The sequence below is a fragment of the Arvicola amphibius genome, chromosome 9 (assembly GCF_903992535.2).
Source record: "Arvicola amphibius chromosome 9, mArvAmp1.2, whole genome shotgun sequence".
Classification (NCBI taxonomy): Eukaryota; Metazoa; Chordata; class Mammalia; order Rodentia; family Cricetidae; genus Arvicola; species Arvicola amphibius.
The window spans coordinates 49,098,101-49,105,857 of NC_052055.2; positions in this window are offsets into that span (position 1 = coordinate 49,098,101).

The following is a 7,757-nucleotide window of genomic DNA, read 5'->3' on the forward strand; positions in this document are numbered from 1 at the left end:
AAGCCATTTCTACCCCGTGGATGCTAATATTTCATGATCATCCAAAGGAATGAAACAGACTCTTGTTTCTAAAATGTTGTGTTTTGGTAAATGACATGGACAGATATTTCTAAGAATAATTGGAGAATTGACTTAATGTCATAAACAATTCTCAGGTCCAATAGTGGAGAACCTATCCATTCTCAGGTAGCCAAGAACCTATCTACTCAATAAAGCTTCCACTCTCCTTCCTTAAGTGTGCTTGCTTTTGGAAAGAGTTATGAGAGGGATTTTCTCTTCCAGGGAGTTTTAAATTTTAACTTACAAACATCTGAGTAGCACTATGTAACAAAATGTTAGCCAATGAAAACTCTAGAGTTATTGCTTGCACTTCTGGGCCAAGCCCTGGAGGCATTCTCTGAGACTTCTCTTTCTGCTCACTCAATTTTAGGAGCACCAGAATTTTAGATGTGTTTCCTAACAGCATGATGTCTGGGTGACCGTGGACATAGGAACCTGTCTCTCTCCCACAGCTGCCATTTATACTTTATGTGTGCACACGAGAAACTTGCGTGGTGTTAATCCACTCAGACCTCTAACTTGATCTGTTAAATCAGTCACTCTACCTTTTTAGAAAATAACAGTGCTTGGTTAGGAATGAACTACTACTGTCCCAAGACCTCAACCTGTTCACAAGGACAGCCATCCTCAAATCAAATTCTGCCACATTTATTAAAACAAAATTCAGTAGTAAGTAGGAACAAACACAAAATCTGTTTAGTAAACTCAGTAGCATCCTGGAGTCTTTATCTATTACAGATCTAAACTATCACTTTGATAGAAAAAATTCCTCACAACATCCAGAAGAGATCCTTTTCCCTTGAAGTGGGCATTGGTAGCTAAGAATTCTCTACTACATCAGTTAGACACAGGACCATTTAGAGTACAAACCCCCTGAAGGTCTAGGTTACAAGGCTGCTTGTGTTGTATTCATGCACAAGTGTTTCTCAATGATTTGACCAATATTCATATCTTAAGTATACTTAACATCACCTGTTAAAGCTAATTAAATAGCTAATTAGCAAGTGTTCAACTTTATCAACAAAAAAATCTGATGTTAATGTGCTAATTTGCAAATCTTCAAAAGTGTTTGATCAACTTCGCAACTACAGACCTTGTGTTCTCACTTCTAATGTGATGCCTTCTGATGCCCTGTTTGCCCATGAGCATCAGAAGGCTTCACATTAAAAGGAGGCACTGGTAAATGAGAAAGATGGCCAATGTCCAGCTTCTTCCAAATCCTTTCAGACTCGACATAGAGGTCTGACCGACCTTTATTCCCACCAGCATGGAGAGATCCTCCTTCCAGGTGACCAGATTAGGCAGGTCAGATGTGTGTAAATCCAGTCCTAGACATCTTTACCTTTATCTTTTGGAGCCTTTAAACTTCCTCTTTTTTTTTAAGCTGACCATCCTGAAACAAGGGCCAGGGGAATTCATATGAGCCACTTAAAACCCCAGCCCTGAATAGAGGGCTTTCTCCATGTTGTGGAGGAGCCTTTCTCTTCTCTGTGCCTTGTGTGTGTGTGTGTGTGTGTGTTTCTTAACTTTTACAAAGTTTAATAAAAACAGACTGTTGCTATCTGTTGGGCCTAAGTTTTTTTCCTCATCTTTTAATGCTTTAATTGGAAAAAAATCAAGGCCCCTACATGGTAAATATTTAGGGATTTGTCCAAAGTCTGTCTGAGGCTTAATAATTCATTAAGGTCAAGATAAACAGAGCCAGGCCATGAAAACAAGAGGGTGGGTGTGCCCAGTGAGTTACCATTATCCCTCCTTCATCCTAGAATTGGGTCCACTTCCCAGCAAGATTAGCTGGGAGGAGGGCCAAAGCTGGGAGGCTTATTTTCTTTAAGAAAGCCTCCTTGATACCTTCCCTAACTATAATGCCTGTGCATCCTAGGACAAAGGAATCATTTTAGACCTTATGGGTTGAGATTGACTACTTTTAGGAGCTAATCAATGGCAACTGGCCAGAGGAAGACGTTATAAACACTACTCCCCGTGAGACTGAACTTTTTCATCTTTCTCCAGATAATCAATCTTCCTTAATTAGTGGCTGTATTTCTTGTGTCTTATCTTCTCTCTCTATGACCAAATCACTTTGGCTGCTTGAATCAAAATGAAAAAAGCCATTAACATGTATTTAAGAATGTACAAATGTTCTCTAAGCAAGTCAAACCTTACGATGACCAAAGGCTTGTGACTAGAGACGGAAACAGTCCAATTGGCCTAAGGACTAAGGCTCGGCACCATGTGTACTATGGAGGGTTGGAGTGCAGAGCGTCTTTCCTTTGTCAAATGAACGGGAGGGCAGTGCTGGGCCACATTCCTTGATATTCCACACTTGTCCGCTTTTGTTTCTGTCCTAGTAAGTCATGGGCACACTTAGTCCTCTTTTCAACTTTTAATCACAGTGACATAGAAGGGTAAGAAAAAACCAAAATCTAGCAACCAACTGAGCCATCACCTGAGTTCGTTCAGGTATTTGTGGGGGGGGGGGGTGTTGTTGGAATTGGGGTATGTGTCCTGTGTGTAGTACTCTCTGGATTACAAGGACTTAAATCCAGTTTACATGTGATAAAACTGCCGATCTAGATAACACTCTTAAAGTAAGGAAAAAGAATTTGTCATGAATACCTATCACATTTGCTTCCTATTTAGAAAAACGTGGTATGGAGTATCAGATTAAGAAGATGAGCTCAGATCAGGGGGAATATAAGGAAAAGGAATGCCTTGTAGGCCCATATTTCTATATGGTATGGCAGCCAGGCTTCAAGCCATAGTTAGTACCTGAAGGAGTCACATAACCTTCCAGACAGGCTGTCGCTAACCTAACAAAAGGTCCTTCTTTGTAATTTGGAGAATGCCTGAATAGGGATGCTAATTCAAGCCTATATGACTGAGCTAGCATACTGACCAGGAAGACATGACAGAGGAGACATAGGTAAATGTGGACGTGACTAAAAGCCATTCACCTGGTTATGTAGGAAATAGAATGCTAATGAATTTCCCCCTCAGTTTATGCTTTGATATATAAGGCTGTTTGGAGAATAAAGTGGAGGAATTCTTCAGGATGTGAACTCAGGATTTCATGAGGGATCTCTGAGAATCTCCCTCCCGATAAAGCCATGTGAGGTGTGCCTTTATTCTTGCACCTCCATGCTGGTCCAGAGAGTTTATGTTGGGGTCTGGTCCAGAGAAAAAAATTATGGTCTGGACTAGCACCAGAACCCAACAATGTCTTCCTATTCTATTTTCTATGGAGCAACATTCAGCATACTTAACGCCTAGGCTAACTGGGAACTTTCAGAACCCCGGACTGGCTGAGTAGCTCCTTCTTATTAGCTAATCATCTATTCAACTTGTTGTTGAGATGGACTGGGGTACCACCCCTCTGCAAGGATGAGTAGTCCTGTTAGTCTGGGGTACCACCCCTCTGCAAGGATGAGTAGTCCTGTTAGTCTGGGGTACCACCCCTCTGCAAGGATGAATAGTCCTGTTAGTCTGGGGTACCACCTCTCTGCAAGGATGAGTAGTCCTGTTAGTTTACATCATCCTAAACGACAGGACTGTAAGCAAGTATGTAACCTCCTGGGAAAGAGGAAAGGTATCCTCTCTCAGAAAACAGGTACCCACTTCAGATAAGATTGAACTTTCAGGAATGGAAGCATCTGGAATTCCTGGGGTACATGTGAAACTATCAAGGAATGAGCTCTCAACCATAGACTGGAGGAGTTGAAGCAGTTTTGCATCCTTAATGGGCTGAAGCCACCTCTTTGCAGGGCAGAGAGGTTCAAGGGTAATGGGGCAAAGCCACTGTCAAGCAAGGCTTGGACTTGTCCTCACACTAATGGAGAACTGATAAAAGGAATGGCAGCACATCCACAGGCTCCTCCCCAGCCCAAGAGACCGCTGAGAACCAAATCCTTAACTGGCTTTGACAGTAACAAGGAAAACTACTAATTTTGGCCATGTGCATTATCTTAAATGCCAAACAGAGAAGTATAACTAAGGATTAAAGTTATTGATATGTTTTTTGACGGTTCAAGGAGTGAACTCCTCTTACATTAGGCCTAACCATATGAGATGCTATTTAGTTAACTATTTGTTAACTAAAGGAAAATGCTGCAAAGATATAGGACATTATAACTTCAAAACAGTATAGTACCTATGTGTAGCCAAGCAAAAGAGACCCACCTTAAATGCTGGGGTCATATCTAAAGATATTTTTATTAACCGCTACAAACAATCTTTCCCAGTAAGATGACTTCCCACAGCTTTAATGTGTCCTTCTACACCCTAACCATCAATGTTCTGTGATTAAAGGAGGCGGCCAGATACCTTGCTGTCGAACTCATGGGTTTGGAAAAGATTATTCGGAATACCTGGGTGGTGTGTATGGGGCAACTTTTTCACTCAGATGTTGATGTCTGTTGATGCCCTCAGCAAAACTGGAATCCAGATCTCACTCTGGTCTGCCTCCCAGTGTCAACCCTCTCGAGCATTTTGTCGGTGCGTTGGCAGGACCATCTGTTGCTAGGGCGACACTGCCAGACTCAGTTGTGAGCAGCTGATTTCACAGTTATGCTTCCATCAACAAACAATGCATCTCAATCTAGATGTCAAGAAGACTATTTCTGATCATATCCCCTACAATGCTTTGTTTGTATGTTGGGCTGGTTGGTTGGCTGATTGATTAGTTGGTTTGGCCATGCAAGGATTTTAGTGGTGGTGATAGTTTGTTTGGTTGTTCATTTGTTTGTTTGTTTGGTTGGTTGGTTGTTTGGTTGTTTGGCTGGTTTGGCCATGCAAGAATTTTGGTGGTGGTGATGTTTGTATGTTTGTTTGCTCACACAAGGACTCTTTGGGTGGTACTTTGGTGGTGGTGATTTGTTTGTTTGCCTGTTCTCTTCCTCCAGTAAGGTCAAAAATTGCCCTACTGTATCATTGGGAGATTGAGTCACACAATCAAACACTGAAGAATCCATAACGGCTGCTTCCAAGCTGCAGAGATGGGCATAACAGTAGCTTCTCAGTCCATGTGGCTGGAAGCCTCAAAACAGGAGAGATGGCACAGCCAAAGTTAGATCTGAAGGCCTGGAACCTGCCCGAGAGTCACTAGTCCAAGTCCGTGCTCAGGGGCTGAGGAACCTGGAATCTGATGTCTGTGCACAGTGGCATCAGCAAGGAAAAACACACAGCACTGGGTCAACAGGAGTCTGGCCTATGTCCTGGGAGCTACCTCCTCTTGCCTTTGCACTTACTTTTCCTTGCCTCTGTGTATACACACTACTGGGCAGTGATGCACGCTTTCAGGATGGGCTTTTTCTATTGACCTACTGATCCATGTGCAAATCCTTTATGGAAACATCTTAACTGGCCCCCCCTGAAGTATGTCGTCTTCTAGGTTCTCATTAATTCCGTCAAGTTGACAGCAGAGATCAACTACCACAGGAAAAATGTAGGAGAATATAAAACATAATTCCCTAAAACACGCCTTCTTTATAGTTCTGGTTCTAAAAGAAAACCTAGTAAAGGAGACCAGCACTTATGGGTGCAGCAGAGCTAAGTGTCTAGCAAGTTCACACCAGAAGCACACATGTGCAGCATGCTTGCCCCTCTTTGATGACAGCATTGCTGCAGCTTTGGTAGTGTGGAAAGGTCACTTCTTTTTCAACCCTTGCATTCAAGTCACAGGTCGCAGGGAGCCGAGAGCGTAGCCCTGAGCTTGAATATTTAGTCTTTCTTCTCAGATATTTTTAGTCTACTTTCTCTCCATTAATGTTGTATGCAAGTGTTGGGACAAATAGGTCAATTCTCTTGTAGGCCCGCAACCTCCCTAAGGCTGTGCTTGGGGACAATGTACCGTGAATTTTAGTCCCCTTACTCTTTCAGTACCTATTTGAAGTTTCTGCCACATAAAACCAATTCCAATTTGGAGTTACGAAAAGAAAGACACTAACGAGGGGTCTGGCCCTGTGTCCCCTGTGTCCTCTGTGTCCCCTGTGTCCTCTGTGTCCCCTGTGTCCCCTGTGTCCCCTGTGTCCTCTGTGTCCCCTGTGTCCCCTGTGTCCTCTGTGTCCCCTGTGTCCCCTGTGTCCTCTGTGTCCCCTACTCTCACCGGAATGTATGGAGTCTTCTGCCATTTGTTCCTTTCTAAGATTACTTTTTCTCTTGTGTGCATCTTTTTTACGCTATTGCAGAGAAGACTTTGGAAAACTCAACCTGAGAGGAAACTAATGAAGGCCCTTTAGGTGCAGCACCCGGTCTGGTGTGCCCATTTCCTTAGACGCTAATCTCTGACTGTTTCACAGTTCTGGAAATTGAAGAAAGCTGAGCCCTGAAATTAGAAATTCGTTTTGAAAAGTTGGATTTTCAGTTTATAGAATTGATTGTTCCTAGCAGTCCATTTTATTGCCCCCTAGGATGTTATAAGGTCATCTCAGTATTTCTGACTACTTCTGTCTTCAGTGTATCCCTTGGAGCGGTTAAAACATCCTACTGTTTACATAGTAATTTAAATGAATTAATGTAATGAAGGCCTTTGGTGTGTGCTTGTTACACATCTGTATGAGAATTACGATTTTGTGTTTTGAAACAGTATTTTAGTATTGCCGCTTATCTTTTGTCATATAAATCAGCAGATTCAGTGTTTGAGTCTCTTCTTCAACCCCCAGACTCAGTGAGTCACTGAAGTCAGAGTACAGACACAGGACCTTGAAATCTGTTCAGCACCTTAAGGTTGTCTAGCTCCCAACCTCTCTACTTAGTAACATGTATCTCAACTTTAAACTGTCCATTATATCTAAATTGCATTTCAAAACGTTGTACTAAAAATGGACACCTGACTTATAAATGACATCTGAACTCCCAGCCACTGAAGTGGTCTCTGCGATGCTGTCAATCAGTGTTGTCTCCTGCTCCGTTTAAAACGCTTCACTGCTTTCTGTCTCAGTTCCGCTTCCTGTCGCCATGATGGAACACTTTGACAAGACCAAGTTCAGGAGAATTAGTCTCACTACAGTTTAAGTACAAGACATAATGGTGTGGAAGTCAATGTGGCAAAGGCTTAAAGCAGTTGCATACATTGTATTGACAGGAACAGTCCAGGGTTTCAGCCAGGGAACGGTGCTACCCACAATGCTCCACTCTTCCTGTGCTCGCTGTCAGCTTAATGCAAGCTAGAGTCATTTGCAGAGGGACTCTTTTTTTTTCTCTTTCTCATATATTACTTCACTACTACAGTTCCCCTTTGTCCCCTCCTCCCAGTACCTTGTCCACTTTCCCTCTACCCCAGTTCCACTCTGTCTCCCTTTCCCTTCAGAAAAAAATAAAAGCAGGTCTGCCAGCGATATATGGGAGCAGCTGCAGAGGCACACAAACATTAGGCGGAGCTTGGGGAACCCTGAGGAAGAGGAGGATGATACATGTAGGAACCAGAGAGTCAGTGGAGACCACAAGAACACAGCCTACAGAATCAACTAAGCAGGCTTCACAGGGGCTCACAGAGACTAAAGTGACAATCAGCTAGATTCTCTGTGTGTGTTATGGATGTATAGCATGCTGTTCATGTGAGACTCCTGACAGTAGGAGTGGGTGATGTTACAAGGGCAACTCTTGATTGAGAAAATGCCTCCATAAGATTCCCCTATAGGCAAGACTGCATTTCCTTAATTATTGACTAATGGAAAGCTGAGCCCATTGCTCGAGATGCC